Source organism: Dendrobates tinctorius, unplaced genomic scaffold (genome assembly GCF_039654945.1).
Source record: "Dendrobates tinctorius isolate UK_male_01 unplaced genomic scaffold, ASM3965494v1 ptg000005l, whole genome shotgun sequence".
In the NCBI taxonomy this organism is placed as follows: Eukaryota; Metazoa; Chordata; class Amphibia; order Anura; family Dendrobatidae; genus Dendrobates; species Dendrobates tinctorius.
The window spans coordinates 33777725-33790274 of NW_027361673.1; the positions used below are offsets into that span (position 1 = coordinate 33777725).

Below are 12550 nucleotides of genomic sequence, written 5' to 3' on the forward strand. Positions count from 1 at the left end.
CCCCATATATGATGCTCTGTGTATGATGGTCCCCAGAGGTGTACTCATACTGTGTCCACATACATTTACCCGTTCGCTCCCCATACTGTTTGCACCCATCCCCCACTCAGCCCCATACTGTTTCCTCATACATACTCTTCATTTTGTGTCCTCAAATCTCCCCACACACATTAAATCCCCCATCCCCACTTCAAATCCCCCTACCCACATTAAATCCCCCTCCAAATCTCCCCACACATTAAGTTTCCCCCATCCCCATGCCAATTCCGCCCACACATTAAGCACCCCCCATCCCCACTGTAAATCCCCCACACATTAAATAATCCCCCATCCCCACTCCAAATGCCCCCACAGATTAAATAACCCCCATCCCCACTCCAAATGCCCCCACACATTAAATAACCCTCATCCCCACTCTAAATCCCCCCATACATTAAATAACCCCCATCCGCACGCCAATTCCCCTCACACATTAAATAACCCCCATCCCCACTCTAAATGCCCCCACATATTAAATAACCCCCATCCCCACTCCAAATGCCCCCACACATTAAATAACCCCCCATCCCCACTCCAAATCCCCCACACATTAAATATCCCCCCATCCCCACGCCAATTCCCTTCACACATTAAATAACCCCCCGTCCCCACTCTAAATCCCCCCACACAAAGTGCCCCCCATCCCCACTCTAAATCACACACACACAAAGTGCCCCCATCCATTAAATAACCCCCCATCCCCACTCCAATTCTCCTCACACATTAAATAATTCCCCCATCCCCACTCTAAATCCCTCACACACAAAGTGCCCCCCATCCCCACTCTAAATCCCACACACACAAAGTGCCCCCATCCATTAAATAACCCCCCATCTCCACACCAATTCCCCTCACACATAAAGTGCCCCCCATCCCCACTCCAAACTCCCCCACATTTTATGTATCCCCCTTAATCTTCAGTGGTTCTTCAGCTCCACAGTCGAGCACACTTACCACCAGCATCCTGGGCTCCTGCGAGTGACGTCAGCAGTGCGATCACATGACCTGATCACATTGCTGATGTCGCTCTGGCCCGGCGGTCAGAGCCTCAATTGTACTGGTGTCTGTATAGACGCCAGTACATTTGATCCCTGGGAGCCGACACGCGCAGCTTCTCTGTGCCGGCTGTCAGCTTGACAGCTGACACAGAGCCACCGACTCCCAGGCCGGGGGGGCGGCAGAAAGCAGCTGCCAGGGGGAGACAGTGCAGACCACCGCATTAGGTGGCCTGACTACGCCCCCCCTGCCAGCTGCGCCCGGGGCAAATGCCCCAGCTGCCCCTCCGGATACGCCTCTGATGATCCCCATATATTATGCTCCTGAGTATGATGCCATTGGCTTTCTCTACTGCAGCCAGAAGAGAAAATACCCCTAGGAAAGATGCTCATTATCCCCCCGTTCATTAGCCCCCTGGCTTATTACCCCCTGGCCCGGCGCCACTCATTCTCCCCCTGGCTCATTCCCCCCAGCCCCGCTGCTCATTCTCAACCCGGCTCATTCTCCCCCAGGGCTCATTCTCATCCTCACCCCCTCTTGTATGCATTGCTGCATGCCGGCTGGGCACGCCGCTCACCTGAGTCCTGGCACGGTCCCTGCATATATGTCCAGCCAGGCGCCGGTATCTTTTTCCTGTGAGAGCGCACGGTCACGTGGCACCGCTCATTAAGGTCATGAATATGGGAGTGCAGTGGCATCCATATTAATGACCTTAATGATCGGTACCAAGTGACCGCAGGCTCACACAGGACAAAGATACCGGCGCCGGAAACCATTGGAGCTGCAGGCACCGCTGAAGGACGTGAGTATGATGTCTTGTGGAGGGTGGGGGTCTGACCCCGGACATATAAAAAAACAAAAACCCTTGCTCAGGTGCCGAGTGGGCCCCCCTGTTTCGCAAGGGCCCCGGCACTTGCCTGGGTGCGCCGGGTGCTGACGCCGGCCCTGCGTAGGCCACAGGCTTCTGCTGCCTCCAGGCTTCTGTCCTCAGGATCCGCCACACACAAATCAGGGGACGCCAAGTTCTTTACAACAGGCAAACATTTACTAGTTATGTCAAGTTCATCAGGTAATGACATGTGGGATAGGGCACAGCAATTTACGTTTCTTCCCTCATTAGTACAGTACCTCTTTAGCCCTGCTGTTCGTTTGTCCTGGAATACCATTAAGCCCACCGACTCCATCAGCCTCAGGGGTTTCCTGTCCACTTCAGCAGTGCACCAAGGACCGTCCACCTGCCCCCACATAATACCAAATTCACCGACCTTGAGAGGTCAGAAGACCAGGCAATATCCTTGTTATCTAGCTTGAGCCCTATGCTCCAGACATTACAGGAATGTGCAGCCTCCCACTGCCTCAAATGATTGACCCATGCTGCCCCTATCAGCCCACAGCACCTGAACTGGATATTGACACTGCACTTTAACCACTCACTAGCAGGAAGTGTCCCCTTTTATCAACACTAGTTCCCACCCACTGGGCTAGTTCTATCATTAACTATTTCCTTACCTATAGACTAGGCCTATTGTTCTTATCCTATACTGTTTCTAAACCACTTACTCTATAAGCTGTACCCATGGAATCTCAAAGCTAATCATGTGCCTATCTTGCACTATTACACTATTCACACAAAACATTAACAATTTACATGATTTATATGCTGTACATTACCATAACATATTATATAAGATGCACATCACTATTACATGTAAAACTGCATGACCCTATTCATACAGTGTGATTGTTGTCTTCATGGACAGGAAAAGGGTAAGGCTTCAATAGGGGTTACCTTGATGCGGTGGAGCAGCTTGGTATACATTTTTTTTTTGCCAAAAAACGTATCGACTAAATACCCTGTATTTGTTATCATCTTTTTATCAGCACTTGCTGACTACTGTTATATGTTTTACTGCAGGATATTTCTTGTTATGAATTCATTTTCTCCTTCACCTGTGATGTCTGATGAACTCCCTCTGCTGGTGAAAGGAGGTAGTGAAATTGATCTGGATGGGAAGAACCTGTCATCTAAACAGGTGGAGTGTGATTGGACATCCGAAATTGCTGAGTGGATATAAGGCAGCCGACGCCCTGCCGGGGTGCTGGTGATCCTTTCTGCTCTGAGCTCTGGCATCCAGTTTAGTTCCTGTCTACTAAAAGCTAAGTTTTTGCTCTGCTATTTTTCCATGAGATTTTGTCTGTTTACTTAGTGTTTGTGTTCAGCCTGCCCTGGTTGGGACGGGCTGAACTCCATTTTTGTCTCTGATCAGTTGATCTCTTTGCTCTGTCTTCAGAATATACCTGAGTGCTGATATAGTGATTTTGAAGTCTAGTGACTTCAGGGCCTTTTCTATCAGACGTGTTGGACATTATTTTTGGCAGGGTTTTTTGCGTGATTGCAGCCAGCATCTTTTCTGTCCTTTCCTATGTAGTTAGCTGGGCCCCATCATTTGCTCAGCCTGTCATTCTGTCTGTGTTTGTGTTTTCATCTGTTTTTCACCGACAATACATGTTGGGGGCTGTCTATTGCTTTGGGGTCTGCTCTGGGGCAGTTTAGATTTCCCCTTTCTTTCTTTAGGCTTATTTAGCTCTCCGGTTGTGACGAGGGGTCTAGGGCACCATAGGAACCCCCCACGGCTACTGTTAGTTGTGGTGAATAGGATCAGGGGTCTGCAATCTGCTAGCTACCAACCTCTCCGGTTTTCTGGACTTAGCTTGTGCTTTTGTTTTTTCCTCCTCCGGTGACTCATTCATAACAATTTCTGCACAATTGTCATTCTGTGCTCTCTGTTTGTGTTTGAGTCAGTAGGTGGTGTGAACATTGTCCTACCGACTTGTTCATATGTGTGCATGTCACATGTGTTTTTAATCCAGTTTTTTCCGTGCCTATGCATGATTTGAGAGACCCCACCACTCTCTTGTGTGACATGCACATAAAGAGCTGGCTTGCACCACGTGCCCATACTGGGAAGCGCCTGTCTTCATCCTGTTCATTTAGACACTGTTCACATGTTGAGGTTTTAAATACATTAGATAGGGAAACTGCTTCAATAGGGGTTACCTTGACGTGGTGGAGCAGCTTGGTATACATTTTTTTTTGCAAAAAAAGTATCGACTAAATACCCTTTATTTGTTATCATCTTTTTATCAGCACTTGCTGACTACTATTTTTTTTTTTACTGCAGGATATTTCTGCACAATTGTCATTCTGTGCTCTCTGTTTGAGTTTTAATTAGACAGTATGAAGCCAACTGCCACGTCACAGTGAATCTATCAGTGGGTTCCTGACTTTAAGATTTGCTGAGCACCACTGAGCAATACCACACCAGCAGGGGAGGCATTCTGGTACGCTATACAGCCCCAATTCTGCAAGCAGTGGTGGATTATAATGAGGTCAATATGGGCGGTAGCCCAGGGCCCAGTGGTGTGGCATGTGTACGAGGTGTACAGAGCGGAGCCGCGTGTGTACGAGGTGTACGGAGGGGAGCCGTGTGTGTACGAGGTGTACGGAGCGGAACCGCGCATGTATGAGGTGTATGGAGCGGACCCCATGTTTACGAGGTGTACGGAGCAGAGCCGCATTTGTACGAGGTGTACGGAGCAGAGCCATGTGAGTACGAGGTGTACGGAGCAGAGCCACGTGTGTATGAGGTGTACGGAGCGGAGTCGCGTGTGTACGAGGTTTACGGAGCGGAGCCGCGTGTGTATGAGGTGTACGGAGCAGAGCCGAGTGTGTACAGAGCGGAGCCTCGTGTGTACGAGGTGTACGGAGCGGAGCCGCGTGTGTACGAGGTGTACGGAGCGGAGCTGCATGTGTACGAGGTGTACGGAGTGGAGCCGCATGTGTATGAGGTGTACGGAGCGGAGCCGAGTGTGTACGGAGCGGAGCCGTGCGTGTACGAGGTGTACGGAGCGGAGCCGCGCATGTACGAGTTGTACGGAGCGAAGGCGCGCGTGTACGAGGTGTACGGAGCGGAGCCACATGTGTACAAATTGTACGGAGCAGGGCCGCGTGTGTACGAGGTGTACGGAGTGGAGCCGTGTGTGTACGAGGTGTACGGAGCGGAGCTGCGCGTGTACGAGGTGTACGGAGCGGAGCCGCGCGTGTTCGAGGTGTACGGAGCGGAGCCGCGCGTGTACGAGGTGTACGGAGCGGAGCCGCGCGTGTACGAGGTGTACGGAGCGGAGCCGAGTGTGTACGAGGTGTACGGAGCAGAGTCGCGTGTGTACGAGGTGTACGGAGCAGAGTCGCGTGTGTACGAGGTATACGGAGCAGGGCCGCGTGTGTACGAGGTGTTCCGAGCGGAGCCGCGTGTGTACGAGGTGTTCCGAGCGGAGCCGCGTGTGTACGAGGTGTACAGAGTGGAGCCGCATGTTTATGAGGTGTACGGATCGGAGCCGCACGTGTACGGGGTGTACAGAGCAGAGCCGCGCGTGTGCGAATTGTACAGAGCGGAGCAGAGTGTGTACAAGGTGTACGGAGCAGAGTCGCATGTGTACGAGGTGTACGGAGCGGAGCCGTGTGTGTACGAGGTGTACGGACCTGAGCCGCACGTTTATGAGGTGTATGGAGCGGAGTCGGGTGTGTGTATGAGGTGTACGGAGCGGAGACGTGTGTGTACAAAGTGTACGGAGCTGAGCAGTTTGTACAAGGTGTATGGAGCAAAGCCGCATGTGTACAAGATTTACAGAGTGTGGCCACGTGTGTACAAGGTGTATGGAGGTGTACGGAGCAGAGCCACATGTGTACGAGGTTTACGGGGCAAAGGCATGTGTGTACGGAGCGGAGCCGTGCGTGTGCGAGGTGTATGGAGCGGAGCCCTGTGTGTACAAAGTGTACGGAGCTGAGCTGTGTGTTTATGGAGCATAGCGAAGCCGCGTGTGTATGAAGTGTATGGAGCAAAGCCGCATGTGTACAAGATTTACAGAGCGTGGCCGCATGTGTACAAGGTGTACGGAGGAGAGCCGCATGTGTATGAGGTTTACGGAGCAGAACCATGTGTGTACTGAGTGGAGCCGTGTGTGTACAAGGCATACAAAGTGGAAAAGTGTGTGTATGAAGTGTGCGGAGCAATGCGTGTACAAGGTGTATGATGGGGAGCATTCATACCTCCCAATCGTCCCAGATTTTTAGAGTCTGCCCCACTGCCCCAACCGGGAGCTGACTTTTCCCGCGGACACAGGAGTACACGGCAGAGCTTCGAGGAGCATTTGAAAACTCGCACGTGTCGTTCCTTTTGAAGTGACGTGCTGGAAGCTGACCGGAAATGAGGTAATTTCAGGAGGAGATTGTGACGGAACCATGGAGGCACTTCAGGGAATGCTTCAGATGATCACCATGTCCTCTTCTGACAGCACGGACAGCGGGATCGCCTTGGGCTCGGGGATGTCGGCCATGTGAGTGGATCATGATATGTTCTGCACCAGGGGGCCCAGGTGGGCACTACAATGTGAGCCGGACTGGTATGGTATCTTTATAGAATATTTATTTCTTTCTTTCTCTCTCTGTTCTTTCTTTCTCTCTCTGTTCTTTCTCTCTCTCTCTGTTCTTTCTCTCTCTTTCTTTCCCTCTTTCTTTCTTTCTCTAATCTTTCTCTCTCTCTGTTCTTCCTTTCTTTCTCTCTGTTCTTTCTTTCCCCTCTTTCTTTCTGTTCTTTCTTTCCCCTTTCTTTTTTCTTTCTCTCTATTCTTTCTTTTCTCCTCTTTCTTTCTCTCACCCTCTCTGTTCTGCACCAGGGGGCCCAGGTGGGCACTACAATGTGAGCCGGACTGGTATGGTATCTTTATAGAATATTTCTTTCTTTCTCTCTCTCTGTTCTTTCTTTCTGTCTCTGTTCTTTCTCTTTCTCTCTGTTCTTTCTTTCTCTCTCTCTTTCCCCTCTTTCTTTCTCTCTCTAATCTCTTTCTCTCTCTCTGTTCTTCCTTTCTTTCTCCTCTTTCTTTCTGTTCTTTCTTTCCTCCTTTTTCTCTCTCCCTCTCTGTTCTTTTCCCTTTCTTTCTCTCTCTCTTGTCGTTTTTTTCTGTCCTCTCTTTCTTTCCCCTCTGTTCTTTCTTTCTCTCTGTTCTTTCTTCCCCTTTTTCTCTCTCTGTTTCTCTCTTTCTCTCTCTCCTTTCTTTGTTTCTCTGTTTTCTTTTTTCTCTCTCTCTGTTCTTTCTTTTCCTCAGTACCAGTAAATGTGCCCACAGTGCCAGCCACTGTGCCCTTAGTGCCAGTCAGTGTGATCAGCAGTGCTAAATGGGTGTGGCTGAGGTGTGGACATGGGTGTGACTAGTTGTGAAGTGGGTGTGGTCGGGCGGCCAGTAACCAATCATCATAGTGGAAGTCGTCTGTTTCCATCAACTTTGTTATATGTGGGCAGTGGGCACCTCTAGTAAGGTGGGCACAAGATGGCGGGTCTTGTCACCTCTGCCCCACACATAAGTTACTATGAGGTGTACTTTATTCCTGCCACATTTTTTCTTGGCCTACTGAGAGAAATGTTTTGACCAGTTGAAATTTATACAACCTGAGGAAGGTTGTGCATGTGTGCGCTACCCGCATGTAGTAATATGTGAGTGTATATATATATTTACTTACTCTGACCCCTATATAAACCCTGCCACTCCGACCACCGTCCACTTTCTCATGCTCCTGTTCCAATCCTGGGGTCTTTTTTGACACCCTAGGTCCTCCACATGCTGAACATCTGGGACATGACTAACATTGCGCAATGTGCACTTGTTCGTCGCCAGATGCAGCATTGTGTCCAGTGTGTGAGGAGATGGTGACTTGTCTGTGGCGTTAACCCCTTTGCTGCCATGTTGGGCACAGCCTGTGAGGAGGACCATCTCTTCCTGTGTATGTGGCCACAGACTGCACACCAGAGGCTGCTTCTTCTATCTGGGGAAGTTCATGAAGCAGAAGCCTCTGTGTGACTCATGTGAAGTAACTTGTCTGGCAGGTCATGGGTCCAAGTCAGCAGGTGTTTGCAGACTATTAGCTGGTTTCGATGTTAGGTACAGGTGAGTCAGGACTAGATGTTGGGTGGAAGCCTTCCAGTATTTGTAAGGCCTCGTGCACACGCTGAGTATTTGGTGAGTTTTTACCTCATATTTATAAGGCCTCATGCACACGCTGAGTATTTGGTGAGTTTTTCACTCAGTATTTGTAAGACCTCATGGACACGCAGAGTATTAGGTGTTTTTTTACCTCAGTATTTGTGAGGCCTCATGGACACGCTGAGTATTTGGTGTTTTTTACCTCAGTATTTGTGAGGCCTCGTGCACACGTTATGTATTTGCTGAGTTTTTTACCTCAGTATTTAACCCCTTCCCGCTCCTTGACGCACAGTATGTGTCATGAAAACTAGTGACTTCCCGACCCAGTCACATGACCCCGTCACATGACCGGGGGGCCCACAGAGTCTGAACAGCCCGGGGCCCTGGCTACCCTTAATCCACCCCTGGCTGCAAGACAAAGACCCCATAACTCCAGACCACACCACCCTATACTTTATAACACCAGCTTGAAAAATTATTTTAAAAATCAGAAATGTTGGCCTACTGAAATATATATTCAGTAAATGCACTCAATAGTTAGTCGGGGATCCTTGTGCATCAATTACTGCATCAATGCAGCATGGCATGGAGGCGATCAGCCTGTGGCACTGCTGAGGTGATATGGAAGCCCAGGTTGCTTTGATAGCAGCCTTAAGCTCGTCTGCATTGTTGGGTCTAGTGTCTCTCATCTTCCTCTTGACAATACCCATTAGATTTTCTATAGGGTTAAGGTCAGGCAAGTTTGCCGGACAATCAAGCACAATGATACTGTTGTTTTTCAACCAGGTATTGGTACTTTTGGCAGTGTGGACAGGAGCTTCTCACAAAATTAGAATATCATCAAAACATTAATTTATTTCCGTTCTTCAATACTAACAGTGAAATTCATATATTATATAGAGTCATTACAGAGTGATCTGTTTCAAGTGTTTATTTCTGTTAATGTTGATGAGTGTGGCTTACAGCCAATGAAAACCCAAAAGTTGTTATCTCAGTAAATTAGAATAATTAAAAAAAACACCTGCAAAGACTTCCTAAGTGTTTAAAAAGGTCCCTCAGTCTGTTTCATTAGGCTCCACAATCATGGAGAAGACTGCTGACTTGGCAGATGTCCAGAAGGCAGTCACTGACACACTCCACAAGGAGGGTAAGCCACAAAAGATCATTGCTAAAGCAGCTGGCTGTTCGCAGAGTGCTCTATCCAGGCATATTACTGGAAAGTTGAGCGGAAGGAAAAAGTGTGGTAGAAAAAGGTGCACAAGCAATCTGGATAACCACAGCCTTGAAAGGATTGTTAAGAAAAGGCTATTCAAAAATTTGGGGGAGATTCACAAGGAGTGGACTGTTGCTGGAGTCATTGCTTCAAGAGCCACCACACACAGACATATCCAGGACATGGGCTACAAGTGTCACATTCCTTGTGTCAAGCCACTCATGACCAATAGACAACGCCAGAAGCATCTTATCTGGGCCAAAAGAACTGGACTGTTGATCAGTGGTCCAAGGTGTTGTTTTCAGATGAAAGTAAATTTTGCATTTCATTTGGTAATCAAGGTCCCGGAGTCTGGAGGAAGAGTGGAGAGGCACACAATCCAAGCTGCTTGAGGTCTAGTGTGAAGTTTCCATAATCAGTGATAGTTTGGGAGCCATGTCATCTGCTGGTGTAGGTCCACTGTGTTTTATCAAGACCAAAGTCAGTACAGCCATCTACCAAGAAATTTTAGAGCACTTCATGCTTCCCTCTGCCCATAAAAAACATGTCCAATATATTTAAAAAATAATTGTTACAGAATGATATACAATTTTTAAATGCATTTTAGTGTTTGTGTGTTAAAAATAGGGGAAACAGACAATTATTTATCTCTTATTGTTTCTACCAATATCGCCCAATATCAGAAAAAAAAGAGAAAATATGACAGTAATAAAAAAAGAACACAAAAAAATTACTTGAATATGTGAATGAGAATTTTTTTATAGTTTTTTAAATTAAATATATGATAAAAAAATAAAATGTGCTTGATCAGGAACGGGAACTGGTTACTAAAAACATTGTTTATTAAATATTAATCTGCTTATCCTTTTCTTCAAGCATGTGGACTATTTGTTTTATTAAACTTTTCTTCTTCTACATAAGGGAAATATACATTTTATTTATATGTATATACGATTGGAATACCTATGTTCCTAAATGCACTACTATATAGCATAAAAAATACGTTATAGCTGTTACCTATGGCTTTTTATTTTTTTATGGAGACGAGACGGAGCAGGTGCAGAGTCAGAGAAAGCTCAGGAGGTTGACAGTATTAGTACGTTTTTAGTCTCCCTCTAGTGCTAGATTCTCAGAAACACTGCTCAATACTGCAGTAGAATGACCTCTGTACGGCTGCTTCTATGTATGCGAAATAGAGATAGGAGAGTAGGATCTCCACTTTTCAATATGTGCTATCTATGGGAGACACTCACCAGCCAGTCTTCACTCATTCTGCAGCTCAGGAACGACTAAAAATTTGAGATGGAAACTGAAGATGGAGAAGATACAAGATAAGTCATAATAGCCAGAGACCCTGTGTTACTTATCTACACACAACAGCTTATTTGGAAAAATCAACTAAAATAAGTTTTTATCATAAGTTTATGTACTGGTCATGTTTCTTGTGTGTATTGAGTCACAAGTGGGAAAAGAATATCTAACAAAAGGTTATATCTATATACATTGAAGTTAATTAATTCATGTGATTACATATCATGATTACACCAGCATTTACGTAAAATATGACCTCCAAGCTATTTTGGATTGAGCTCATAGGTGGTAAAAAAGATGACAAGACTCCTGACCACAGCAGATGTTGCTGATGGAGGACTCTTTAGCTGTAAATATTTTTTTTCACTACTGTAATTATGTGTGTCCCCTTTAACTTGTTCTATGCTTGAAATCCATCGCAATCCAGCTGCTGCTTGCACCCTAGTTGTAAAATGGTGGCCTTTGCTCGGCTCATTGCTATGCCTTAAAACTTTCTGCCATTGGTTATAGTAGTCAGAGCTGACTAACAATTTATAACAGCAGAAACCTAGTAAAAAGAAGCAAACAAATCATAGCAGAAAAAGGCAGCCAGGTTTACCAACACAGGTCAGAAAACTAATGCGCTACGCAGGACGGAGCAGCTCCCTTGATAAAGTCAGAGGCAGCACAGGTGCAAAATACTGATCTAACAGGCACTCGCACACCTACCAATTCATGGAGTGGGTTGTTTAGTATTAGAATTCACATGGAAGAATCTTGTATAGGGTGCCAGTTACATACTGTGTGGTATACTGCCTGCAAGTGATGCATATATTATTATATTAGGCACCCGAAAGGGACAGGCAGCATAGGTTACAAGACCATTGGCCCTTGCTGCATCCTAATCAACAAAGCAACTATATAAGAGGACTAAAAATCCTCCAGAAGTTCATAAATACAGCAGACAGAAGGCAGAGATGTTTACCTGCCCAGACAAATGCACTATCAGGATGCAGCAGGCCCATGTAGTTAAGATGGCAATAACAGCTGTAGAGATCCACCAAATGAGTGGACGTGGATTTACTCACTTAGCTGGTCTTTGAGGCATACGCGGGGACACTCCAGGTTAAACAGTTCATCTGGTTTATTAATCATCAGCATAAACCGCTCTTCATGAACATAATAGCGTGTAGCTTCCTGTACAACGTCCGTTAAACATGCAGCGTTACCACATAAAGTACACAAAGTCTCTTACTGACCTCGGTTAGCGTTACTCACAGTTTATCCCTCACGGGTTATCAAGGAAGTGGCCACACTGGGATCACCGTTCCAGACAGTGCCATGCTCACTAGGCTGTCTAACCAAAAAAAAACAAAAAACAAAAAACAATGCTTTATTATCATACCGCCAAACAAAAAGTGCAATAACGCGCGCTCAAAAAGACGAATATAAATAAACATGATACTGCTGAAAATGTCATCTTGTACCGCAAAAAAGGAGCCGCAACACAGCGTCATCAGTGAAAAAATAAAAAAAGTTATAGCTTGCAGAATAAAGTGATGCAAAAATAATTATTTTTTATATAAAATTGTTTTCATTGCATAAAAGCCCCAAAACATAAAAAAGACATAAATGAGATATCGCTTTAATTGTACTGACCCGAAGAATAAAACCGCTTTATCAATTTGACCACACGTGGAACAGTGTAAACGCACCCCCCAAAAGAAATTCTTGAAATGCTGGTTTTTATTCATTCTGCATCCCAAAAATTGGAATAAAAAGCGATCAAAAAATGTCACGTGCCCGAAAATGGTACCAATAAAAACATCAACTCGTCCCGCAATAAATAAGACCTCACATGACTCGGTGGGTCAAAATATGGAAAAATTATAGCTCTCAATATGTGGTGATGCAAAAACTATTTTTACAATAAAAAGCGTCTTTAAGCGTGCAACAACTGCCAAACATAAAAACCCG

General features: G+C 46.3%; 1 long non-coding RNA gene across 1 annotated transcript; it reads right to left on the reverse strand.

Annotated features, from left to right (window-relative positions):
• Window positions 1-8899: 8899 nt before the first annotated feature.
• On the reverse strand, window positions 8900-11956 carry LOC141084614 (uncharacterized). Its single transcript, XR_012231057.1, has 2 exons — window positions 11852-11956; window positions 8900-10592 (listed from the first exon to the last, which is right to left on the reverse strand). It is a non-coding gene; the product is annotated as an uncharacterized lncRNA (long non-coding RNA).
• Between the last annotated feature and the right edge of the window lie 594 nt (window positions 11957-12550).